Consider the following 26,832-nt stretch of genomic DNA (forward strand, 5'->3'; position numbering starts at 1 on the left):
ATAATGACAATTTGGATATTAGACTGAAGGAAGGGTACTGTATGTTACCACAGACAGCTCTAAAAGCAAAAGAGGGCAGGATACATCTACCAAAGATGACTCCTGGATTGCGGGCTGATTCAGTAACATTAATGGTGATTCCAACTGAGTTACAGTAAATGATAAACAAAATATTGTTGCGATCGGTGTTATTCAATCCAATAATTAACGTCTCTGTGTTTAAAGACAAGTAGTTCTCATCCACCGCTTCCTGCTGCTTTGTCCCCTTCTCAGCTCTCATATACGCCCACCCAGCTCACCACTCCCAGACTCACCCGGGATCAGAAATAACCTGGCTCTGTGTGGGCCAACTCAAGCCCAAGATCCAGATCTGACCCGGACAAATTTAACTGCAAAATCTGAAGTGCTGTATCTGAATCCCCTCTCTCCTACTGCTCAGGGGCTGTTTCTCCTGCCTTGGACAATCCACGGCCACCTGAGGTCACTAAACTAATCCTGAAACCATAGGAATGGCAATTAAAATGAAAGTAAACATAAGCCAGGCAAAAAACATGACTGAAACTAAATAATCAAGAGCAGGAATGCCAGTCTCTCACATGGCTGTTACGGACTGCCAGCCATTGTTACCCGTTTACTGTGTTGAGCCACAAAGCTGCATAAGGTAAGTGCCAGTGGTGCTGCCTTGTGCTCAGTAACTGTTCCTGCTCCTATCTTGGTTTGTTAGCTTACCTAAAAGTGAATGCATAGAAATCAGCTAAAATAAGCCCCTGCATATCTCTTTTATGATTTATGCCATTTGTAGTCATAATTTACAATAACAATGTAAAGAAGGTGTAAGATTATCTATAGCAGCAGGGGCGTTGGCACCAGCTCAGCTTGCAGCAAGTAACATGTTAGATTCACCGTGTGGACTCGTTCCCTGCTTGTTTCCTGAGCTCAACACGGCACTTCTGCCTTTGAAAGAGCACCGGAGATGAAATTAGAAGATGAGCGTGAGCGTGAGATGGTGAGGTCGACCTGACGTGATGTAACACTAATGAGCAGAAGGAGGACCGTGACTTAACAGCAAAAACATAACAACTCTCAAGCTGTTTAATGTTTTTGACTTCTTCTTGTTATGACCAGCATATTTGCAGAACCCTAAGCACAACCTCACATTTGAGCACCCAGAAAATTAGAAATTGTCCCTACAGAGATTACTACAGAGATTGGATTAGAGGCCACGTGTGACTTATTTCTCTTGGCAGTGGGATTTACACAGTTCTTATGCAATGTAATTGACCTTTCTTTTATAGAGCAACTTGAACTGTCAGACAGTGCTTAGCAAAGAAATAATATAGCATATAATGTGTGACACTAGTGGGCGCTGTCGCTCCTCAAACCCGATAGACAAACGTCCAGGACAGCAGGTAAAATCAATAAAAAGGTATTTTAATTCCTTTTCTTTTCTATTAATAGTGCCTTTAAGAACCCCAACCACCATACACAGGTAAATAACAATAACTATAATAATAATGATGATACACAATCTCTCCTCCACACCTCCCAGAAAGCTCGGTCAACTACCTCACAATACCGGCTCACTTGCTGGGTTCCCAACAGTCCTTTATATAGTCCTTGACTCGGATGTGCTTCCATTCTTCCACTCCCGTGACTTGCCAGAACTTCCAGTTCAAATGGAGGGCTTCAGTTTTCTTCAGCCCGGAAGTACTTCAGGGCTTCCTTCCCCGTGACACTTCCGGGCTAAAGAGAAAGTAAAAATGTTCCCTGCAGCATCTCCTGATGGCATCCACGGTACCCAGCAGGGCTGTGAAACTGAACTCCAGATCCCATGGTGCACTGCTGGAATCCGGGGCACCACTAAGCTGCAGGGAAGCCGCCATCTAGCGTCCTGAGGGAAACATTATCCCAAATTAGCTGCCTTCCCCCATCCTTCCGAACTTTGGGCGTGTCGGCCGGGTTGACCTGCCGGCCGTCCATCACAATGATACAGATCATTACAAAACAGGAGGTCATTATACTGATGTAACTGGGTTAATCTGGTTTTCCATGTTATATTGGTAATTTGGGGGTTGTTTTTTTTTTGTATTTCCCTAAAATTGTTATACTATTTTTATATAATATGTACAGGGTGGTGCACGAAAAACCGAATCATCTCTGACTCCAACATCGCCCTACACGAAACAAAAGATATGCAATACAAATATCTGTACTTACTGGTTAGATGAGGTGCTGAAAATGATTTCCTCGTGCGTCAATACACTTTTTTGCACACCCCACCATATTGTCATAGATGCAACGCAGCTCAGCTGCTTCAATTTTTCTAATTTCACCCTGAATATTGTCCTTCAGTTTCTTTAATGTCTTTGGGTTATTGACATACACTTTTCCCTTCAGATTGCCCTACAGGTAAAACTTGCAAGTGGATAGGTCCGGTGATCTTGGTGGCCACAAACCTTTGCTGACAGTTCATTCCTCTGTGACGACGTTGTGAATTCGAGAAAGTGACTCGCGAGAAGTGTGACATGTCGCACTCCATCCTGTTGAAAGACGGTGTACTCACTGGCTCACAGCTTCCTTACTTATGCACAGTTGGGGCTGCTGACCCCATAGCGACAACAAGGCTCAGCGATTGGGATGGCACCCACCTGTATAATAGCTCGGAGACGATTCGGTTTTTCGTGTGCCACCTTTTACATAATGTTAGGTAGGAGCCAATCATTGGGAGAGCATGTGTGGCAGGCTGTCGGTTGGGGTGCATTTATGGGTACTCATGTCCTTATTTCAGCAGGTGCGTGTTTGTATTGTTTTCCGCTCTCTTTTAGCGAAAAAAAAAATTGAATAGAAGCACCCCAGAAAGTTGAGCAATAGCCTCGTTTTATGTTACGATTGCTTTCTTTTTTTCCCTTTGCTCTCAGGTATTGTAGTTTGCTTATATAGACTTACAGTATAGTGTATATTGGTTGCAGTTAGCTCTCTGTGTTAAACACAATGTAACTTTTCTTTTAATAATTTTGTAGTACTTCAATAATTTTAATGTCTATTAGCTAGTTTATTTTGTGTTAAGCTTATTTCAGCAGGCGTGAATTTGGCTTGCTAGAGAAAAAAAAGTTGAATTAGAAGCACCCCGGAAAGTTGTGCAAGTACCTCGTTTTATGTTACGATTGCTTTCTTTTTTTTTCCCTTTGCTCTCTCAGAGTGTGTACTTGGCTTGTTGGAGTAAAGAAAGTGGTTGAGATTCTTAAAAGCAACAGGTGTATGGTCTTTTACTGTCTATCGCAGAAAGAAGAAAGGAGGAAGTTAAAAAAGTTACACTATACTATACTGTACGATACTATACTATACTGAATGATACAGAACCCAAGCATGCAATGCTGCTTTATACATCATCTTCCACAGGCAGCCCTACCTCATACCCAGCACTCGCTCTTTATTTTATTTAGTAATTTTGTATAATTGTTGTAATTAATTTCGACCTCTATGCAGAGATCTGTTCTCACTTTGACATAAAAGAGTCTTTTTCTGTTGATCGGTGTCAAAGAAACTTGATTTAATCCATTGCAATTCACAGCTGTATAACAACCAATTATGAAAATATCCAAGGGGGAGGCAGGTAGCGCGCGCTGATACCACATTGCTGTACCCACCACACGACAAACCACCCGGATTGCGACCTGAGTGCAGAGGGTGACACCTCAGCCCCATACTGGAACTATATGAGGTTTTTTATAGTGGCTGGAGTGCCAATCATGCCATCGACCCCTAAGTTTTCCCTGTAAGTTGGGGGACCTGCTTGCAGAAGCAGATTAACGTTGTCACACATGAGCGCTTAGGAGACTGTCAACAAGCCCAGAGGTGAGCGAGGTTATAACAGATGAAGGGTTGTTTGATGGTATTGATGCCTCTCTCTCTAAATTTCCAGAACCAGAGAAGACAAATAATCACTTACCAACAACAGTTCACATTCCAGAAAATGGCTGTCCATCCACTTCTTCATCTCCCCCATCACTTCCGGCTTTCAACGATGACATCACTTCTGTTTCCTCATTGATGATGTCACTTCCGGCTCCCGATGATGGTGACACTTCCGGGCCTCCACTGATGACGTCACTTCCGGCTTCCGATGATGAGGCCACTTCCGGTCCTCCATTGATGACGTCACTTCTATTTTGATCATTTCTTTTGTATAAAAGAGACCCTCAATCCTCTGTATTTTGTCAACTGTTTGATTTTTTCTACATTTTGACCATTCTTCTAGCGACCACAGTACTATACGAGGCCAATCCCCAACTCTTTATAGTTGTTTTTGTGACTTCTTATCACAACGTCTTACACAGGATGAAGCAATTGCAGGTTAAGGGTCTTGCTCAAGGGCCCAACAGGTTAGAGTCACTTCTGACGTTTGCGGGATTCAAACCAATAACCCTCCGACTGCTGGCGCAGATTCCTAGCCTCAGAGCCACCACTCCGCCCAAGAGGGTGAATGTTTTGGAAGGCACTTTAAATAATCACTCTCGATCTTATATGGCGTGTTGCTCAGACAGCTGCTCTCTATGTAGTATCACTGAGCGGTGTGGTAGGCTCCATGCTGCCTGTTGCATCCGGGAGAATCTTGAACACGAACCATCGATAGTCGTGAACCGAGATGAGCCAGGCAGATGAGGACGCACACATCCAACATGGGGTTGGTGCAAAAAGTGTCAAGTGCTTTTATTAAAATCTCAAAGGGAATACAGTGTAAACAGTACAGTGATTCAAATCTTCAATAAATAACCCACTGGACCGTAGAAGTTACAATCAATGCAATAAATATTCCATTAAAATTATGGTTAAAATCCAGAGACAGTTCTTTAAAAACTCACGAGCCCCAGTGCTTCCTTTAAAACAGGACATGTTTTATGCTTACACCACACGGGATCCTACAGTCAGAGGAGACATCCTTCAGACAGGTGTAGTCAACCCTCAATACTTGGCTCAGATTCCCACTGCCCGTCCCTCAGCATCCCTGGGTTGGCATCTGCAGGAGACTTTACATAACGGGCTGCTCCTACTCCCTGGCATTGCTCAATAGGAATGTCCCTTCTTTAGTCCCAGGCTCCTCACCCTGAGGCTTGCACCTGAGCACTTGCCTCTGTTCCACTTTAGCGTGAGCTTCTCCAATCCTCTTTCTTTGTTTTTTTGTCTCTCGCTTTAACCTCCATCTCTCTTTTCTGTTTCTCTGTTCCATATTTTTCCTGCCCTGTCTTCTGTCTGCCATGCAGGCATCTTTATACAACCTGATCAGATACAGATGAGACCCTCTGCCCACCCCAAGGTGTGAATGTGGCTCCTGACTGATCCACCCGCATTTACATGTGATGAGCCAAACACTGCAATCAACCTCGGAGCAGCGCCATCATGTGCCCACCTGTACTCTTTCTAAGCCCTGTACACTCTCGGGACCTGATTATTTATTTAAAACCTGCACTGCACCATGGACCTCTTATCACAAGCTGTCATTCTTTATTTTGAAAAGCCGCTTATACATAACAACAGTAACAACAATTCATTTCTTGTACAGCCTAAAATCACAAGGGATGCCTCAAAGGCTTTAACAGACCCCGTTTTTTTTTGACAGCCCCTCAGCCTTGACTCTCTAGAAAGATAAGAAAAAAAAACTTAAAAAAAAAATCTTGCAGGGAAAAAGAATGGAAGAAATCTTGGGAAAGACAATTCAGAGAGAGTGAGAGACCCCTCTTCCAGGTAAATGTGGTAAATACAAAGCAACACACAAAACAGAACACAAGTACTGTAGTCCTCTTCACAGAGTTAGATGGCCAATCTATCATGGCCACCTCAGAAATACAATACAATAGCACAAACTACTTTGTTCTTGCACAAAGAAGATCTGGATTGAAGTTAACCAAGCTACCAAAGCTACTGAGAAGAAAAACAGAACAAAGTTCGGTTAGTAACAGTTTATAAATATTACTCATATTTTTGCACTAATGACTAACAGAGACGCAGTATGCACTGCTAATCAACAGCTCTAGTCAGGGTATGCTAACCTGAAGTAGCTAGTCTCCAGCTGATAGACTTGTATTATAGAGAGCTTTAGTAAAAGGTTATATATATCGAAACCATATGCAGTCCTCTGTGTACTGTAATGTAATATGGAAGAAAATCAAGCCACAATATTTTATTTTAACAAAAGGAGGACTTTATTAGCATTAATGCTGATACAAGACTTAAACATTAAGGTCCCAAATACCCAGTTAACACAGTGTGCACCATAAAAAGCCTGAAAAATGCCCACCTCCCCCAAACACACACACTCTTAGCCACGTTATCGATCAATCCTAAACTGCTTAGTTTATACCAAACAAGAGTTAGGTCATGTCTGGTGACTTTTTGGTGACCCTTAATTAGCACACATATAATTATTGCTGACAGAGATCATGAATGATCATATCAGTAACTGCCTGTCTCTAAACTCCAAGATACTCCTTCAACAAAATCAAGACGTAAGTCATATCACCTTCATATAACACTAATAACCACACATAGAAGTACTTTATGAATATGATATACTTAATAAGTACGTATAAAAACTGGATAAAACTGACAAGTAAAGTAGTATGAAACTATTTAACATACATAAAACCCAGTTCATTACAGCAGCATGAGCAGCTAATCAGCAGCTCTAGTCAGGGTATGCCAAACTGAACTAGTAAGTCTCCAGCTGATAGGCTTATATTATACAGATCTTTAGAAAAATGTTTACGGTTATATATAGAAACCATATGTAGTCCTCACTGAATAATGTGGAAGAAAAATAAGCGAAAATATTTTATTTTAACAAAAGGATGTCCACGAGATGCCTTGTAGCTTCTCCAGCTACCATATATTAATTGCTTATCCCTTAACACTCTTCTAGCATTTGCATTTTTGTTTTTTTTTTACTTTTTATATTTCTTCTTATTGTTTCTTATTTAGATTTGGAACATAATGTTTCATGTATTAATCTGTAATTTTCTGTTTAATGTTTGATATTGGGTGGCATGGTGGCCATATGCAGTTGGAAAATTGTGACCTTTACAGTATTCACAATACGACTTGTAATTTTAATTAATGTGTTTAATTTCAGGATATTTTTATTTTAGAATTATTTAGTTGATAACTTATAACTTCTGGGCTAAGAACTCATCTAGGAAATGTTTTGTAACTGAAATAGTATGCAGGTACACATGACCTTAGTAGGTCACGAATATTCATGAGGGAGTTTTCCAAGAGTGTGAGATTTGGGGCATATGCAAAATAGACATAGACAGGAATTCGGGGAAAAATAAGTATAACACTGTTAAAAGAGTGGCAATGTACACTGTACAGTATGTTTAAGCTTAGATAAAGTGACCAGTGTGTATATGCTTGGAAGAATATGTGAAATGGAGCTTTGAGACTCTAAAATGAATATGTTAAAAAAAAAAAAAACTTAATTAACAATCAACCAATCAACCAGACCGTGAGAACATAACATTTGTCCCAGTTTTTTTTTTATTTTACTGATTCAATATCTTGCATGAGGCAGTCAGCATGACACTATAAATTCAAACAATTTTAAAAGAAGCACTGAGGAGGAGGAGGAGGAGGAGGGAGAGAGAGAGAGAGAGAGAGAGAGAGAGAGAGAGAGAGAGAGAGAGAGAGAGCGAGAGAGAGAGAGAGAGAGAGAGAGAGAGAGAAAACGGGCAAAGAAAAGACCACTCAATCAGACTTTGCTACCTACAGACCACCCCTCTGCTACAAAGAATCATACCTGGCTTAAAAAAACAAAGACTACAACAGACTGCTAACTCCTGCCAACCTGTTATGAAGCCTGCTGTGGTCTCTGATTTGAATCGGTCAGGTTGTATGTTTTCATATCTAACATTTATGCCTTATTCTCCTTCAAGTAAACACAACGATTAACATGATTTGAGAATTGCTTTGCTGAAGTGGTCCTGTTGTTTACTGATATGCTGTGGCGGGCCGTCAGGGCCTTCAAGGCCTTCTCTGCTGGCCTAAAAAAATATCTGAATCACAAACTGATGTTAATTATATTTTGTCCATGAATACTTGTTAAATAATTCCAAATAGTCTGTCCGCTTCCTATCATAGCTTTTCCGATGGCTGTGCTGCTTCCAGACATGTATTTTCGTATTAAAGCATTTAACCAATCACATTTCAGCCATCATTTGTTGCCAGGCAGAGTCAAAGTCAAAGAAGTCTGCCAGGAGGCCTTCACAATCCTTTCTGCAGGCCCTCTAACACAAAATAAATGTTGATTAAACTGTTGCTTCAACCAATCAGATTTTGAGTTGGTTTCACTAGGGCCCTCTAGCAGGCGTACGGTAACGTCACCGTATTCAGACCCGTTGATTGGATAGGATGGCGTAATATAAAAATCTGAATGAGAGCATCATGGGGCAGCTGTACACATTGGTATGTTTGGTGGTGACCATTCCCGTGTCCACTGCTTCTGTCGAGCGGACATTTTCAGCCCTAAAGTGAATTAAAACTTATGCCAGAAATACGACAGGGCAGGTTCGACTTTCAGCATTAGCTTCAATGGCGATAGAAAGGGACTTCATGATGGAACTGAAGCACACAGATAATCTGTACGGCAGAGTAATTGAACTGTTTATGAGGAAAGAGAGGAGGATGGATTTTGTTTACAAATAATCCGAATTTTTGGTGAATAAAATGTTGCGATTTTCCTAAATAATATTGCAAGTTTATGAGTTATTATTGATGTTTTTTATGTGTGTCGCGGGCTGTAGCTGCAGTAGAAAGGAACTTGTTCACCTCTGGTTTGTCTATTCAATAAAGGCATTTATTGTGGCTATAGGAGTTATCTACCTGCGATGCAACAGCACTTTATACTGTATTTCTGCATATTAAGATGGTTTTTATAACCATAAATTAGTTTTTGAGGGTCGGGTTGATTCAGACGGAGCACTACTGAAGGCCTAGGTGTGAAATGCACGGTCCGCCACTGCTGATATGTAGCAATGCCCAATTATTGCTAATAAACCAAACTGCGTCCACTTAGGTTATGTACTGTCAGTGGTAGCGATTAGCCCATGGATACTGTTAGACTGTGTGGCCCTTTCAAAGGTAGCCATCGGGATACAAAAACCGGAAAGGATAAGCCATCCCTGTCTTATGCTTGGGTGCTCTGAAGTGTAGTAGTCCTTTCAGGGGAAACAATCTGAAGGCGGATTGACATGTACAGTAAGTGAATCCCAGCAGGCTTCTAACCTCTAGTAAGGTATCAAAGTTGAGATAGCCAGCCTTGGCCGGTGCTGAGATGTTCTCGTTTTGTTTTTGAGCTTATCTGTGCTGAGTGAACGTTCAATTGGTAATTTTTGCAGGACGTACAGTATGTGCAAGTCAAGGCTAACAGTTTCGGCATTTCCGGTATTATTAACTTATGCTCAGAGGTAAAAGTGCCTTTCCTGGACACTTTTACACCACAAAACAATGGTGCAGTGGTAGTGCTCCCTGCTTGAAGTTTGCATGTGCTCTCCATGTCTGTGTGTATTTTCTCTCAAGCTCCAAAGACATTCAGGTGGACTGGCGACATTAAGTTGGCCCCAGTGTGTGTGTGTCAATGTGTTCCCCTGTGATGGACTGACACCCTGCCCAGGGGGGTGGTTTCTGCCTTTGTGTCCTGTGCCAACCTGGATAGGCTCCAGCCCCCCAAAACTGCTCAGGATTAGAAATGACATGACATGTTTGATAGCAGTTTGTATCCAGGGTCTCTAAATTTGATTTTTTTTTTCTCTATTGTTATTATTTTTAGTACCTGTTTGAATATTTGTGAAGTATTTTGAGTATAGAAAAGGTGCCATATAAATAAAATTAATTATTATCATATCTTAATTAAAGATTATTCCTCTGGAAGATGCAGCAGGAGGATGTCGGCTGTAGACGATGACTTTGATTTTTATCCATTCTTTTGAAAGGGGTGACACCTAATGGCAACAGTAAGTATTACACCTAAATTTCTAGTACTGTCAAAACAAAGTAAGATCTTCTATTTCTTTACTTAGCTAAAACAACCCACAATACCACAATTGGCAATATACACCTACAAGTACTGTCTCAAAATATACAATTATAATTTGTCAAATGTAACATTTTCAAACCTACTTAAACCATTCATCAGTGGAAACAGGAGCCGACCCTGGTAGTCTTGGTGATGGCACAGACCCCTTGACATTACATGGCCCACTCCTGCAAAAACCCACACTTACATGAGGACATATTGGGATTCTCAATGTATCTTTGATAAGTGGGTAGAAAAAGCAGAGTCCCCAAATTAAAACCGACATAGATGACACAGGGAGAATGAGCAAACTGCACACGCATGTTTACAAGTATTTTGTATTGTGAACTGAACAGCCTGGACACACACGAAAAGGTGTGGGGCAGCCACTCACATTTAGTCCCTGGCTGCAAATAAGTTTTCAAATAGCACTCATGTGCATTGAATGGAGTCGTCAATATGAAATCAGGCAGGATTTCCCGTGTTTGGTCTGCAGAGATATCAGAAGTAGCTTAAGTGCACCCCGCTACCCCCTGACCTGGCGTGGAATTACCTTCACATGGTCCATTCAGCTTCATCCTATTCACGCGTGTGTGACAGTATATATGGATATATCTATACAAAAGGTTCTTATATATCTAAACAAAAGATTCTTATATATATATACTAGCTGATTACCCAGTGGCTTCGCTCACTGAGTGCAAGGGAAAAAAATAAAATGTAGTTTTTATAACATAAGTTTGTTAATTGCCAATTTTATTTTCAACAAATAAATAGTACTTACAATAATATAGAAATCAATATAAACAACATTATTAACATTATCATATGAGAATATGAAGTAATATATAAGAAGCACATTGCATATAAATATAAATTATTAAACAGTAAATCGACAGGACACACATTCAACTGGGACAATGTTAAAGTAAAATTTAAGGCCAGTACTAAAAGTGCCAGAGAGTTGGCCGAGTCTTGGCTATCAAATGAAAACGCCATCAACAGACACTTGGACATAAATCCAGCATATGCTAACTTAAGAAGAACATGTACATAATAAATAAACTATACAACCCCCCCCCCCCCCCCCTTGATCATACTGACTTAGTCACCTCCCCCACACCACCCTACCCCCCCCTTAATGTGTTGCTATATATTGCCTTTGATTCTTGTAAGTCTAAGCATTATCCTCTGATGAAGACCCCTGGTAGGGGTTGAAAGCTCAGGAATAAAAACTAGTTTATGATACTTGATTCATTTTTTCTCCCTTTGTGGATCTCCAGCTGCAAATATGCAAACCGTATCACAGACCTTCTCTTCCATATATATATATATATATATATACACATATATATATATAATATATATATATATACTGTCACACACGTGTGCATGGGGGACAGTTTACAGGCTTAAACAGTTTTATTTATCAGCCAGATAGATAATGGGTTGGCGCTCTCACCTGATCCTCTCTCCTCTTGTTTCCCTGCAGTTCAGATGATGGCCCTGCCTCTCAGTGACATCACTACCAAACCACCCACTAACATCATTTCTGGCCAACCTTGATGATATCACTTCCGATACCCAGAATTCATCTTCCTGTCATGCCAGTTCCTGTTAGTTCACCCTAACTCCACCTCTTCCTCCTTTCCACCCTATTTATAGAACAGACTCTTCCTGTTAGTTCAGTTGTGAACTCCAATCTGTAAAGACGTGCATCTTTTATTTTGCTGATTTTTCAGTATATGAGGTGGTCAATCCCCAAACCTTTTTCTTGTCTACTGCCTTATTTTTACCACTATAGCTCTCTATTTAAAAAAAAACATCTTGGGTCGAGACGTGATTTTCTCGGAGACACTTTAATGTCCCGCGAGACAAGGCAGTGAGACAAAAGGACAGCTGCTGTACAGGCATTTAAAAATTTGAAGCGCTGTGCAACATGCAGATCACACAGCACGGTACAAGCAGCAGCAGCAAGCCAGCTGATCGAGCATAGAGGACGTAAAAAAATGCATTTGTTTCCCATTGTATCGCTGTTTAAGAGGGGGTTTCTGAGGAGCAACTGCATCTCCTTAGCATGCGTTCAGCCCCACTCTCCACAACCCGAGAGGCAGAGACACGAAGTGGTTTGCTCGTAGCGCAGCCTGGGGGAGGGTGGGAAAGGGGATGAGCAAGCAAAGCAAGCAGGGGGCAAAGTAGTTAGTATATACAGTATATATTTAAATATACAGTATATATACACACCAATCTACACAAGCCACACAATTCAAACCACTGACAGGTGAAGTGAATCACATTGATTATCTTGTTACAATGGCACCTGCTAAGGTATGGGATGTAATTAGTCAACAAGTGAACAAGTCAGTTCCTGAAGGTGATGTGCTGGAAGCAAAAAAAAGAGTAAGCACTGGGATCTGAGTAACTTTGACAAGGTCCACGTTGTGATGGCTAAATGACTAGGTCAGAGCACCTCCAAAACAGCAGGACTTGTGGGCTGTTCCTGATATTCAGTGGTTAGTACCTTCCGAAAGTGGTCCAAGGAAGGACAACTGGTGAACCGGTGATAGGGTCATGTGTGCCCAGGTTTCATTATTCAGGTGGAGAACAAAGGCTAGCCTGTCTTTTCTCATCTCACAGAAGAGCTACCATAGCACACATATCTGAAAACTTTAGCCTCCCTCTCATTCTCTTCTCCTATTTTTCCATACCCACATATTCATTGTCTCTCCTCGTCACATGTCCATACTACTTCAAGCTACTCTCCAGTATATTCTTAGATTTCTTTCCCAGTTTTGTTGTACCTCTGATTGTCTCATTTCTTATTACGTTCTTATTTGTAACTCCACATGTCCACCACAACATTCTTATTTCTGCCATCATCTAATATCCTTCTCCCTTTACTATCCATGTCTCAGCTCCATACTTCATCTCTGGTCTTACCACTCTCTTAATAATCTGACCTTTAACCTTTGATCACCCAATACTCCTGATGCCTTCTTACAATTGTTCCATCCACACTGCCCTCTGTGGGTTATCTCTGCATCTAGTTTTTTTTTTTTCTCTGGCCACCACTGATCCTAGAAATTTCAAACTTTCCACTTTTATCTGAAACCTGATCCTCATTACATCTCATATATGCTATCTTCTTCTGATTTATCTTCAATCCTCCATCTTATCTTCAATCCTCCATCTTTCATCCTCCAGCCCTTCTCAATTCTTTCGCCTTCTTCTACACTTTTTTGGTGTTACAGAACACAATGTCATCAGCAAAAAGCCTGCACCAGGGTGATTTGTCTTCTATCTCATGGGTCAGCACATCCATAACGGGATCAAAGAGGCGAGGACTTCAAGGAGGTCCCTTGTGCAGATCTACCCTAACTGGGATCTTGTCCATTATCCCAACACTACTTTTAACTTGAATCCAGAGGGTTTCACGTTTATGATTAATTTAGACCATTTTGCAGACATTCGTTTTCACTTTGACTTTAAAGAGACTTTTCTTCTGTTGGTCAGTGTCAAAAAATCCATCCATCAGCAGTGTGTCTGTCTACGGAGAGAGTGTCGACCTTGTCGAGCGGTTTACTGACCTTGACATTCATGTCTTTTGTGACTCTTCCTATTAAGTCAGAAGATGGGATGGGAGAGCACAGGGGGCACTCCCGATATCTTTGCAAAAGGTCAAAGGTCCAAGTCTTTAGAGTTCTGGTGCTTCCTGTGTTGCAAGACATGGACGCTATCCAGTAACCTGAGATGAAGACTAAACACCTTCGGTACTGTGACTTCTCAGAGAATACTTGGGTACCACTGGTTTGACTTTGTGTTGCTCATGGAGTCCTGAATGAGGCACATTACCTACATAGTGAGGCAGCGTCAGTTACGGCACACCTGGCTGTGGCAGATAGTTGGTCATTTCCGGTGGGTGGGACTGGACCACGTGTCTACCTTGGGGGGGGGGGGGGTTGCCAACCAGGATCCCGAGCTGTTTCATCATGTGGTGGGTGCAGCAATGTGCTTTACCAGTGCATGCTCCATCACCCTGAATCTAAACCTAAGTGTCAAAAAATTCAAATTCAATCCACTGTCATTCAATGTTGTACAACGAATGAAGTGAAATCTTCTTGGGAGGCACTTTTTATGGGCAGCTCTTTGTCTGCAGAGCCATCTAGTGGTAGCCACTAATAATAACATTAGGTTACCCTTCCCGGAGCCAGTTTTTGAAACAGAGCTCCACAATGCCCTGCTAGTGGTGCAACAGTTGATCAAAGAAATTAAAATTAAAAAGCAGAAGCAGTGGGTTTCTTCTGCTAAGTCCCGTTTGGAAGGCTTCAGCTCTGCAGCGTTATTTCTTTAACCTTTTTTTTTCCATTATTCTCCTGTCTTCTCATCTTGTTTTCTTTTAATAGACTATTGATGAAGCTCAGGCCTCGGATTTTCTTCATAGGAGACGTTAAGAAAAATGACACCTTTTATTGGCTAACTAAAAAGATTACAATATGCAAGCTTTCGAAGCAACTCAGGCCCATTCTTCAGGCAAGATGTAACACAGAAACTGGAGTTCCCTGTGTTTTTATTCACACTAGGACAAGTAACAACATTGGTAAACCTTTAAGTGAGACATCTTAAATGTAAAAAATTAATAGACCTCTTCAGGCTAAGAATCATTTAACAAGAGAGAAGAACAATGTATGGTCAAGATCTTCTTATAAGATAACTGTCCAACAAAGTCTTTTGAAGTTTCTGATGAGTTTTTCCATACAATGGTGGTCTGTAGTCAGGTTGTCTGTGTCAGTCCAATAGATGCCAACAATCCTCATACCTGGCCATAAAGCTCTTGTCTCTGTTCAAACCATGTTGTAATGTGTTCAAGTTTAGCATGAGTTTGACTTCCCATTCTTTTCTCTCTTGCTGTGCTCTGAAGTTGCCCATAATCACGGTGATTTTAAAGTCCCTCTCACAGTGTCCATGGCTGTTGAAGTGAGCTGCTACAGGAACATCTCAGTTGCCATGCTTGATGTGGTACCTGTGGAAATTCATTCTCTGGCAGAGTGCTTGTCCAGTGTCTCCCACGTAGAGTGCAGAATTGAGACATTTCATGCAGACTGTAAATATAATTTCTTTGCCTTCACTGCCATCTAGTGGTAGCCACTAGTAAAACCATTAGTTTAGTTTATTATTTTTCTTTGAACTCAAGTCAAAAGCAACTGCTTCAAGGTGGGCATCAGGGATGCCACTCCACTGTATGGCACTATCACTTATGCATTCTAACTCACTGATTTTTAAATCATGCTTTAGAACTGTGTGGGGAACTTGAATATTTTAGCTCAATCAAATATTTACTTACTCATCCATAACTTTTTAATATGCAAAAAATACTCTAAAGCAGTTTAATGTTTATTCATATTTTACTTTGTATCTTTTCACACACTCATTTATTTTTTGTCCCACTAGCCCAGCTCAGCATTGCGGCAAGCCTGGAGCTGTATTAATAAAGTATCTATCTATCTATCTATCTATCTATCTATCTATCTATCTATCTATCTATCTATCTATCTATCTATCTATCTATCTATCTATCTATCTATCTATCTATCTGTCTGTCTGTCTGTCTGTCTGTCTATCTATCTATCTATCTATCTATCTATCTATCTATCTATCTATCTATCTATCTATCTATCTATCTATCTATCTATCTATCTATCCAATGAATGAAGGAGTTTCACCTCTCTCTGACCTTTTTATTATTTCTACTTTATTTTCCATGGTACCCTTCTTGGGCAGAAGGGCTCACGCAGTCTAGTGATCCTCGGAGCTGTGTTGTCGGGAGCTACACGCACCTGGTAGGGCTTCCCAAGGCAAACAGGTCTGAGGTGAAGATCCAGACTAACTCGATCCTGAGACCCCAATGGATTAAAATCAAGGATTGGCGTTTCCCTTGCCTGGGAAAGGGTACCTGGGGCCCCACCCTGGAGCCAGGCCTATGGGAGGGGCTCGCTGGCGAGCGCCTGATGGCTGGACCTTTGACCACGGGGCCCAGCTGGGCTCAGCCAAAATGAGCAATGTGGTTCCGCTCTCTTGTGGGCCCACCACCTGCAGGAGAGGCCATAGGGGTCGGGTGCAATGTAATGTGGGTGGTGGCCGAAGGCGGGAGCCCTTCTGAATGCCGTTCTGACCCTCGGTTACCGAAACTGGCTCTAGGGACATGGAATGTTACCTCTCTGGCGGGGTGCAAGAGGTTGAGAGGTACCGGCTAAATATAGTCGGGGTCACCTGTACACCCAGTCTGGGCTCTGGAATCATTCCTCTTGAGAGAGGCTGGACTTTGTTCCACTCTGGAGTTGCTGTGGGTGAAAGGCATTTGGCAGGAGTGGGCTTGCTTCTGGCCCCCTGGCTCGAGGCCTGCATGTTGGGGTTCTCCCTGTTGGATGAGAGGGTTGCTTCCCTGCGCCTTCAAGTTGGGGGAAGGACTCTGACTGTTGTTTGCGCTTATGCGCCGAACGGCAGTTCAGAGTACCCAGCCTTCTTGGAGTCCCTGGAGGAAGCGCTGCGAAGCAATGACAGTGAAACCTGGAGAGGTGTGATTGAGAGGAACGGCCTCCCTGATCTAAACTCGAGTGGTGTTCAGTTGTTGGACTTCTGTGCTGGTCATGGATTGTCCATAACGAACACAATGTTCGAGCATAAGGGTGTCCATAAGTGCACTTGGCGCCACGATGCCCGAGGTCGCAGTTCAATGATCGACTTTGCAATTGTGTCATCGGATCTGCAACCTTATGTCTTGGACACTCGGGTGAAGAGAGGGGCTGAGCTGTCAACTGATCACCACCTGGTGGTAAGTTGGATCAGATGGCGGGAGAGGCTGCCGGACAGACCAGGCAGACCCAAACGTATAGTGAGGGTCTGCTGGGAACATCTGGCAGAGGAACTGGTCAGAAAGATCTTTAACTGCTACCTCCGGCAGAACTTCAATCTCATTGAGTCTGAATGGACCATGTTCCAAGCCTCCATTGTTGAAGCAGCAGAGCGGAGCTGTTGCTGCAAGGTTGTCGGTGCCTCTTGTGGCAGCAATCCACGAACCCAGTGGTAGACACCCAGGGTTCAAGAGGCCGTTAAGTTGAAGAAAGAGTCCTATCGGGTCTGGTTGACCAGTGGGTCTCCAGAGGCAGCTGAGGGGTACCAGCGGGCCAAGCGTGTGGCAGCAGCTGTTGCAGAGGCAAAAACTCTGGCATGGGAGGAGTTTGGGGAAGCCATGGAAAATTACTTTCGGTTGGCACCAGTAAGATTCTGGAAAACCGTCAAGCGCCTCAGGAGGGGAAAGCAGTGCTCCACCAACACTGTGTACAGTGGAGATGGAGCCCTGCTGACTTCAACTGTAGACGTTATTGACCGGTGGAAGGAATATTTCGAGGATCTTCTCAATCCCAACAGCATGTCTTCCTTAGAGGAAGCACAGTTGGACGACTCTGGGGGGGCCCATCCATATCAGGGGCCGAGGTCATTGAGGTAGTTAAAAAGCTCTGAGTTGGCAGGGCCCCTGGGGTGGGCGAGGTTCACCCTGGGTTCCTCAAGGCTCTGGATGTTGTGGGGCTGTCCTGGTTGACACATCTCTGCAGCATCGCATGGACATCGGGGGCAGTGCCTCTAGATTGGCAAACCGGGGTGGTGGTCCCCCTTTTTAAGAAGGGTGACCGGAGGATGTCCTCCAACTATAGGGGGATCACATTCCTCAGCCTCCCCGGTAAGGGCTATGCAGGGGTGCTGGAGAAGAGAGTTTGGTCGATAGTCGAATCTTGGATTCAAGAGGAACAATGCAGATTCCGTCCCGGCCGTAGAACACAGGACCAGCTCTACGCCCTAGCCAGGATCCTGGAGGGGGCATGGGAGTTTGCCCAACCAGTCCATATGTGCTTTCTGGATTTGGAGAAGGCATTCAACCGTGCCCCTCAAAGCATCCTGTGGGGTGTGCTTCAAGAGTACGGGGTACAAGGCTCGTTGTTATGAGCCATTCAGTCCCTGTACAGGAGGAGCAGGAGCTTCGTCTGCATTGCCGGTAATAAGTCGGACTCGTTTCCTGTTGAGGTTGGACTCCGCCAGGCCTGCCCTTTGTCACCGATTCTGTTCATAAGTTATATGGACAGAATTTCTAGGCGCAGCCAAGGAGGGGAGAGGGTCTTGTTCAGTGACCTCAGAATCTCGTCTCTGCTATTTGTAGATAACGTGGTTCTGTTGGCTTCATTGGACAGTGACCTCCATCTCTCACTGGAGTGGTTCGCAGCTGAGTGCGAAGCAGCGGGGATGAGAGTCAGCACCTCTAAATCGAGGCCATGGTTCTCAGCCGGAAAAGGGTGGAATGCTTTTTCCGGGTTGGGAACACATTATTGCCTCAAGTGGAGGAGTTCAAGTATCTTGGGGTCTTGTTCACGAGTGAGGGAAGAATGGAGCGGGAAGTTGACAGATGGATCGGTGCGGCATCCGCAGTAATGTGGGCTCTGCAACGGTCTATCGTGGTGAAGAGAGAGCTGAGCCAAAAGGCGAGGCTGTCGATTTACCAGTCGATCTACGTTCCTACCCTTACCTATGGCCACGAGCTTTGGGTAGTGACCAAAAGAGCAAGATCTTGGATACAAGCTGCCGAAAATGAGTTTTCTCCGCAGGGTGGCTGGACTTTCCCTTAGAGATAGGGTGAGGAGTTCAGTTATCCAGAAGAGACTCGTAGAGTAGAGTCGCTGCTCCTCCGCATTGAGAGGAGTCAGTTGAGGTGGTTCAGGCATTTGGTCAGGATGCCCTCTGGACACCTACATAGGGGGGTGTTCCGGGCATGTCCCACTGGGAGAAGGCCACAGGGCAGACCCAGGACATGCTGGAGGGATTATATCTCCTGGCTGGCCAGGGGACGCCTTGGGGTCCCCCCAGGAGCTGGAGGAGGTGGCTGGGGAGAGGGAGGTCTGGGCTTCCCTGCTTAGGCTACTGCCCCCGCGACCCAACTTCGGATAAGCGGTGGACAATGGATGGAATGGATGGATTTCCATGGTGATGGTTTTTCTCTTCTTTACTGCATCACCAGCACTTTCATCACATTTTTGTTTTTAGAGACATTGTTGAAGATTGAAGACAAAAAGTTAAGATGAGCTCTTCTGCACAGCACTGTACAGGCTATCACAGCACATCTGGTGTACTGATGAGACACCACTTTCTGCTATGTACGGAAATATACAAGCAGGCTTGCTATTGAGAATGAATGGGGGCGGCAAGGGGCGGTTCACCACCTTTCCACCACGTAGTCACCTCCACTTGCATACAGTATGCTGCCTGCAGTGTACGCCCACCAAGGACGAACAGGGTGCGGCCAAAGGCGTGTAGTGAATCGCCCACCACCGCCCCCATTCAACAGGCAGCCACCCGAGGCACACTACAATGCTGCCCCCCGCCGACCCATTCACCCTCAATGGCCTCCGTTCAGCCACAATTGGGTCACCGCTTGCAGCATCACTGGCCGCCCACCGAGAACGAACAGGGCAGCCGTTCGAGGGACATTGCAAGGCTTTGTGGTGGGCAGGCAGTGAACCGCCCCCCTCTGCCGCATCAAGCCTCCGTCCTACACGCAAGCGGTAGCTGTAGCCCTGGTGACTATGGACCCTGGGTCACTGCTTGCCACGCAGCCAGCCACCCACTGAGAATGAATGGGGCACGGCTACCATCGCCCCATTCGTCACCTGGAGGCGCCCAAGGGACACTACACTGCGCGAGCAGCGAAACCGCCCCCCTCCAGCCACCGCTTGCAGCATCCCCAGGCTGAAGATGACGGAGCGGCAGTTACTGAGGATCCTGAGTCACGTCCCCCAGACAGATGAAGGAGCAGCTGCAGCCCCGTTCGTAAGTCATATTTAGGATATCCATAACTCGGGGACCACCTGTAATCAGAGTTCACCGTAGTGTTCCCGGGTACAAATTTAGCTCTCACAATTCCACCAAGGTCAAAAAACACAATCATCATCATTATCATCTTGATGATGGAGCTTGGTTGACACAAAAGACATTGAGGCAGCCATGACAGTGCATCTAAAGACTGTCACAAAAGAGGACTTCCAGGATAAGTGTGTTCGAAGCGAGGGGGTGTATTTTGAGGGGGAATAATGGCACTGAATCATTTACTGTAATTTATTTTTTTTTTAATTTAAACATTCACCATATTTTTTGATCACACCCCATATTAAAATCAGATTTTGTTTCATTCTCCAGCTTAACTGCAATTTTTTTTACATGTTTTTCTGTCCACCCTGACCATCTGACATTATCATTGCACTGCCATTTCGAAACTTCAGTCAGTCAGTCATCATCCAACCTGCTATATCCTAACTACAGGGTCACGGGGGTCTGCTGGAGCCAACCCCAGCCAACACAGGGCGCAAGGTGGAAAACAAACCCCGGGCAGGGCACCAGCCCACAGCAGGACACACACACACACACACCAAGCACACACTAGGGACAATTTCGGATTGCTAATGCACCTAACCTGCATTATCTTTGGACTGTGGGAGGAAACCCACACACACACGGGGAGAACATGCAAACTCCATGCAGGGAGAACCCGGGTTTCCTTACTGCGAGGCAGCAGCGCTACCCACTGCGCCACTGTGCCGCCCATTTTGAAACTTAAAAAAACACTTTTATTTATTTAAGGACGCTACTTCTCTTAACCCTTAAACTGCCACACACTTGGGAGGTTAATGCACCTCTGGACGCCAAATAAATTTTTGCTGCACTTTTTAAGTAAACGTCACAATTCACAACGGAAAAGTGAAATTTTCATGGAAAGGGCATCACAATTACTGCAACACTGATCATTTTACACACTGCCAATGAACTGTAAAAACTATTTAAAAACTACTACAACAATATGTATATGGTGCAACTGACGCCATTGATGAAATTCAGTAAATCACCGAGCCAACCTGGAAGATGACCCTCTGGCACACATGTGTAACAGTTACTTATTCATTATTATCTAATTTAATGTGTTTTTCGTTGTTTGTAACTATTTCTTTGACATGCTGTAAAGCACTTTGAGTTTTGCATAAAATGTACCACAGAAATGAATCTTGTTGTTGTTGTGTCTGGGGTTTGGGGCTACAGGTCACACTATATAGTCCATCCATTATCCAACCTGCTATATCCCAACTACAGGGTCACGGGGGTCTGCTGGAGCCAATCCCAGCCAACACAGGGCGCAAGGCAGGAAACAAACCTCGGGCAGGGCGCCAGCCCACTGCAGGCCACACACACACACCAAGCACAATTTAGAATCGCCAGTGAACCTAACCTGCATGTCTTTGGACTGTCAGAGGAAACCCACACAGACACGGGGAGAACATGCAAACTCCACGCAGTGGAGGACCTGGGAAGCGAACCTGGGTCTCCTAACTGCGATGCAGCAGCGATACACACTGTGCCACTGTGCCGCCCCACGCTATATAGTGCCTTTTCAAATTAGATTAGATTAGATTAGATTACACTTTATTTGTTCTCAAGGAGAAATTAAAATTTTACAGAAACTAAAAAAGAAAGTTTTTCAGGTATAGCGTATTTATCTGCATATTTCTAATACCAGAGCCCTGGTAGGCTAAATGACTTTCTAGTCCTGTTCAAGACCTAACGACACTAGGCTCCCAAAGTGTTTCAGTTACTTCTATTCTGGGTTACTGCGTGTAAGAGAGAAAAATTAAATGTGCCTTCCAGGAAGAGTCTCGTTTTTCCCAAATCAGAATGTTTTTCAAGGTTAAAAACACTTCTCATTATGTGGCTCTGCAGTATAATTATAAAATCCTGGAGGGTGGAGGGTCGACAAGGGCATAATGGCAGCATATGAACTTACATCTAACATGCAGCTCCTCCGAAGTCCCAACAAGCCTCCATTCGGCTCCTTAAGGGCCATACCGTTAATCTATTCCACCCCCTTATATAATTACGCTTGTTGTTCTCCTGATTTTTCGCTCCTCATGCTAATTGCAGTGTACTTTGGTTTTCTAAGAAAATCAGTTCCAGTAAACCCAAGCCTTTGTCTGCCTTTGTAGAACACACAAGTGGATTGTCTCTCTATCACTTCCTTATGAGCAGTGCTGAATACAAGCAGAGCTAAGTAGGTACCGTGACCAGAAGACAACCACTGAACACAAAATGACGGCAGTGAAGCCAAAACTAAATGAGTAGGTGATTTATTAATGAAAAAACAATGCAAGAAGGTGGCAAGGTGTGAAAATAAAAAATTAAAAAACAAATAGCCAGCTGCCTCTATATCTCCGAAGTGGCCTGGAAGCACCTTGGGATCCCACAACAGAGGTGGGTAGAGTAGCCAAAAATTGTACTCAAGTAAAAGTAGCGTTACTTCAAAATATTATTACTTAAGTAGAGGTAAAAAGTAGTCATCCAAAAAACTACTCAAGTAAGAGTAAAAAAGTATTTGGTGAAAAGACTATTCAAGTACTGAGTAACTGATTGATCATAATAAATTACCGTAAGTTCTTGTCTATAAGCCGCGGCTTATCTAAGGAAAAAAGTTGTGAAAATGAAAAAATAGAATATCGGCTTATACATAAATCCGGTTTATACAGTAATCCCTCCTCCATCGCGGGGGTTGCGTTCCAGAGCCACCCGCGAAATAAGAAAATCCGCGAAGTAGAAACCATATGTTTATATGGTTATTTTTAGATTGTCATGCTTGGGTCACAGATTTGCGCAGAAACACAGGAGGTTGTAGAGAGACAGGAACGTTATTCAAACACTGCAAACAAACATTTGTCTCTTTTTCAAAAGTTTAAACTGTGCTCCATGACAAGACAGAGATGACAGTTCTGTCTCACAATTAAAAGAGTGCAAACATATCTTCCTCTTCAAAGGTGTGTGTGTCACATAGATAGAGAAAACAATCTCTAGCAAACAAATCAATAGGGCTGTTTGGCTTAAGTATGCGAAGCACCGCGGCACAAAGCTGTTGAAGGCGGCAGCTCACACGCCCTCCGTCAGGAGCAGGAGCAGGAAGAGAGAGAGAGAGACAGAGTTTGTTTTTCAGTCAAAAATCAATACGTGCCCTTCGAGCTTTTAAGTATGCGAAGCACTGTGCAGCATGTCTTTTCAGGAATCAGCTTTACAAAAGATAGCAACGTGAAGATAATCTTTCAGCATTTTTAGACGAGCGTCCGTATCGTCTAGGTGCGCGAACAGCCCCCCTGCTCAATCCCCATACGTCAGGATCACAGATAGTCAGCGCAAGAGTGAGAGAAAAGTAAGCTGGGTAGCTTCTCAGCCATCTGCCAATATCGTCCCTTGTATGAAATCAACTGGGCAAACCAACTGAGGAAGCATGTACCAGAAATTAAAAGACCCATTGTCCGCAGAAATCCGCGAACCAGCAAAAAATCCGCGATATATATTTAAATATGCTTACATATAAAATCACAATTTAAATGACCGCTACCCGCGCGTGTTGACTCGGCGACACCCAGAGCAGAAAGAACGCGCTCCGGCCGCTCCAACCGCGCCATGCGGGGAGTGAGAGAGACGCCAATATCTCACACTCTCTCCCCCCTTAAAGAAATTAAATGGGTGTGAGTGAGACCACTGACCTCCCTCCCTTCTATTAGTTATAGGTTATAGTACGTTCGGCTTATCCATGAGTCCGGCTTATCTATGATACGATTTTATTTTAAAAATTCGTATGATTTTTGGTCTCCGGCTTATACATGAGTCCGGCTTATAGACAAGAACCTAGGGTATTTATTTTTTAGAAATGTTGTAATAAGACAGACAAAAATATAAAATAATGTGCAAATTCTGCTCTTTCCAAATAATACAATTAAAAATGAGTAAAAATAAGTAACATCTTTACAAAATAAAGATGCACAAATAACACAAAGTTCCAAATCTCAGTTTTTCACAGCAAAGCTTTTGAAGCTGATACCTACAGTAGGTAAGATGTATGTTTGAACAGTGCAAACTACTTACAGTGACAAGATATACTGTATGCTGACCGTATAATACTGCATATTCACTTGCCGTCCAAATAGCACAGCTGATAGAAAATAACATTAGAACAACGCAGCTTGTGCACGTACAACAAGTCTCACTTTACCTTGACTGTCTGTGTCTGTACATGTTTAGTTAAAACCTGCTTGTTCTTCACTCAGTGACGTGATGGTTACACTTCAGCAGGAGTTGGCTCTCATTTTTCATGTATTCTTTCTTTCCCTGTCCTCTGTCTGTGAGGAGTCTGTGAGTGCTGCGCTACAGTTTGTGTGTGGTCATGTGACTGCATGGCTACGTCTGATTGGTGAAACAGAGTCTTGTGATTATTGTTGCTACGTCTGATTGGTGAGACGGAGCCATGTGATTATTGTTGCTACGTCTGATTGGTGAAACAGTCATGCAGTAGATCCACTGGCGGCTTCTCTCTGGCAAAAATATAGCATATATATCCATTCCATTTTCCAACCTGCTGAATCTGAACACAGGGGTCTGCTGGAGCCAATCCCAGCCAACACTGGGCACAAGGCAGGAACCAATCCCTGGCAGGGTGCCAACCCACCGCCGGACACACACAAACACACCAAGCATGCACTAGGGCCAATTTAGAATCGCCAATCCACCTAACCTGCATGTCTTTGGACTGTGGGAGGAAACCCACGCAGACACGGGGAGAACATGCAAACTCCAAACAGGGAGGACCCGGGAAGCGAACCCAGGTCTCCAGGTCTCCCAAACTGCGAGGCAGCAGCGCTACCCACTGCGCCACCGTGCCGCCCTATAGCGTATATAATGGAATAAAAATAATGATTTGAGTGTTGCCCAATGTAGCAGAGTAAGAGTAGCGTTTCTTCTTCACAAATGTACTCAAGTAAAAGTGAAAAGTATGGTGCAGTAAAAATACTCTTAGAGGTACAATTTTTTAAAAAAGTTACTCAAGTAAATGTAATGGAGTAAATGTAACTCGTTACTACCCACCTCTGTCCCACAGTATGGGTTGGCAAGTTTGGCCGATGAAAGAGATGTATGGGCCTCACTGTTAACACCGCTGCCCACGCAACCCGGCTTCAGAAGAGTGGTGGTAAATGAACGAATGAATGATTGCACGCCTCTCTGATGCTCTGTTTATTGGCAGCCTTGCACAGACTCATACAGTGGGCATGCTGGAGATGTAACCGAATAACCAGTGTGAAATGATGCAAACGACACTGCAAAAAGGTTTGGGGCAGCCACCCCATATACTTGAGAATTGGCTGTAAGAAAGGCAATGATTTGAGCAATAGGTCTTTACAGAATTTAGTCCAAAAGAGAACTGACTTGACAGAAAAAGCATGATGGTTTTAAAGCCAGACAGGGGAAATTACGTCATCTGGACATGAACCGGAAGTGACATCATCGGACCCAGAACCGGATGTGACATCATCAGGCCCAGACGGGATTTCCCGTGGTTGGTCTGCAGAGGAAAAAGAGAAGGGATTAGTGCACTCTGCCACCCCCTGGTCCAGCATGGAATTAGCCTCTTGTGAGCCCTTTAGTCTGCCTCCCATGCGCACGATGTGTGTGACACCAGTTGGTGGGTCATTGAGACAATACTGAGGTTATAAAACAGATTCTGATTTACTCCAAATGCTGTGGTGAAGCAAGTCAGCGGTCCATGGAAGTGTAGGATTTTAGTATAAAAACAGTGTGCTCAGGCTTGGTGGGTGTTGTGATGTAAAATTTTGCATATAAGTTGATAAATATTTTGTATGTCTTTATTTGTAATTTAGGCAAAGCAATGTTACATTAGTAAGAAACATTCATGTTTAACCCAGGAATGGGTCTTTTTGAATTTTACGACAGAGTTGGGGGAGGTTGTGCCTTAAACCAGTTTGGCGAGTGTTTCTCTGCTAAAGTCTTTCAACCCCCGCAAGAAAGCCATAAAGACATATGGTCTTGGGGGTGGGAGGTTTTAAGATGTTGTATTCCCCCATTGGTTTGAAGTATGGCTGTTTGGAATTGGCTTGGATCAGAAGCTTTTAAGTACCATGATGTCCTATTGACTCTAGGGTTGGACAGAGAATCTATAAATCTGCTTGCTCAACCACATTATCTCTCTCTTACTAACATCTGATGAACACCAAATTGATGAACTGAAAGGACAACACAATGGAGACCACAGCTCAGCAGCCATATTGGAACAGGCAAGCGGCCTGTTTTGAAGAAAGCTGAGCAACGATGATGCCTTAACTAGAGACATTTTAAATAACTACAAGTCTGTGTGCTGCCTGAAACTACACATCACCATTTAATTAGATAGTATGGTTGCCAATATTCAAATGTATTTTGCGTATTGTTATTATTTATGAATATTATCAATAATACATTATTTTATGTGTAACGTAACTCCTGCTTGTTTTTTTACTACACCTAATTGCCTATAGATATAGAAGGGAAGGTGGGGATAAGTTATATACTATAATACCTTATAAACAGTGGTAAGTCTATGAGATTTGGCATTCTGACAACGGCTACTTATTAATAATACAATAGGGGAAAGTAAAGGAATACATATGACTCTACCAATACAAAACAGTGGGTTTGGATGTGTGCCACAGGAAAGCTGTGCGTCCCGGAGTGTTTAATGGGGAAATTGGCTGATTGTGCAGTTATGTGCAAATGTGATCAGCTTATCCTGTTTCCTCACTAATAGACACAGACAGAACTTTACCTGTCCATTTCTTTCTTTCTTTCTTTCTTTCTTTCTTTCTTTC

The sequence above is a fragment of the Erpetoichthys calabaricus genome, chromosome 10, assembly GCF_900747795.2.
Source record: "Erpetoichthys calabaricus chromosome 10, fErpCal1.3, whole genome shotgun sequence".
NCBI classification, from domain to species: Eukaryota; Metazoa; Chordata; class Cladistia; order Polypteriformes; family Polypteridae; genus Erpetoichthys; species Erpetoichthys calabaricus.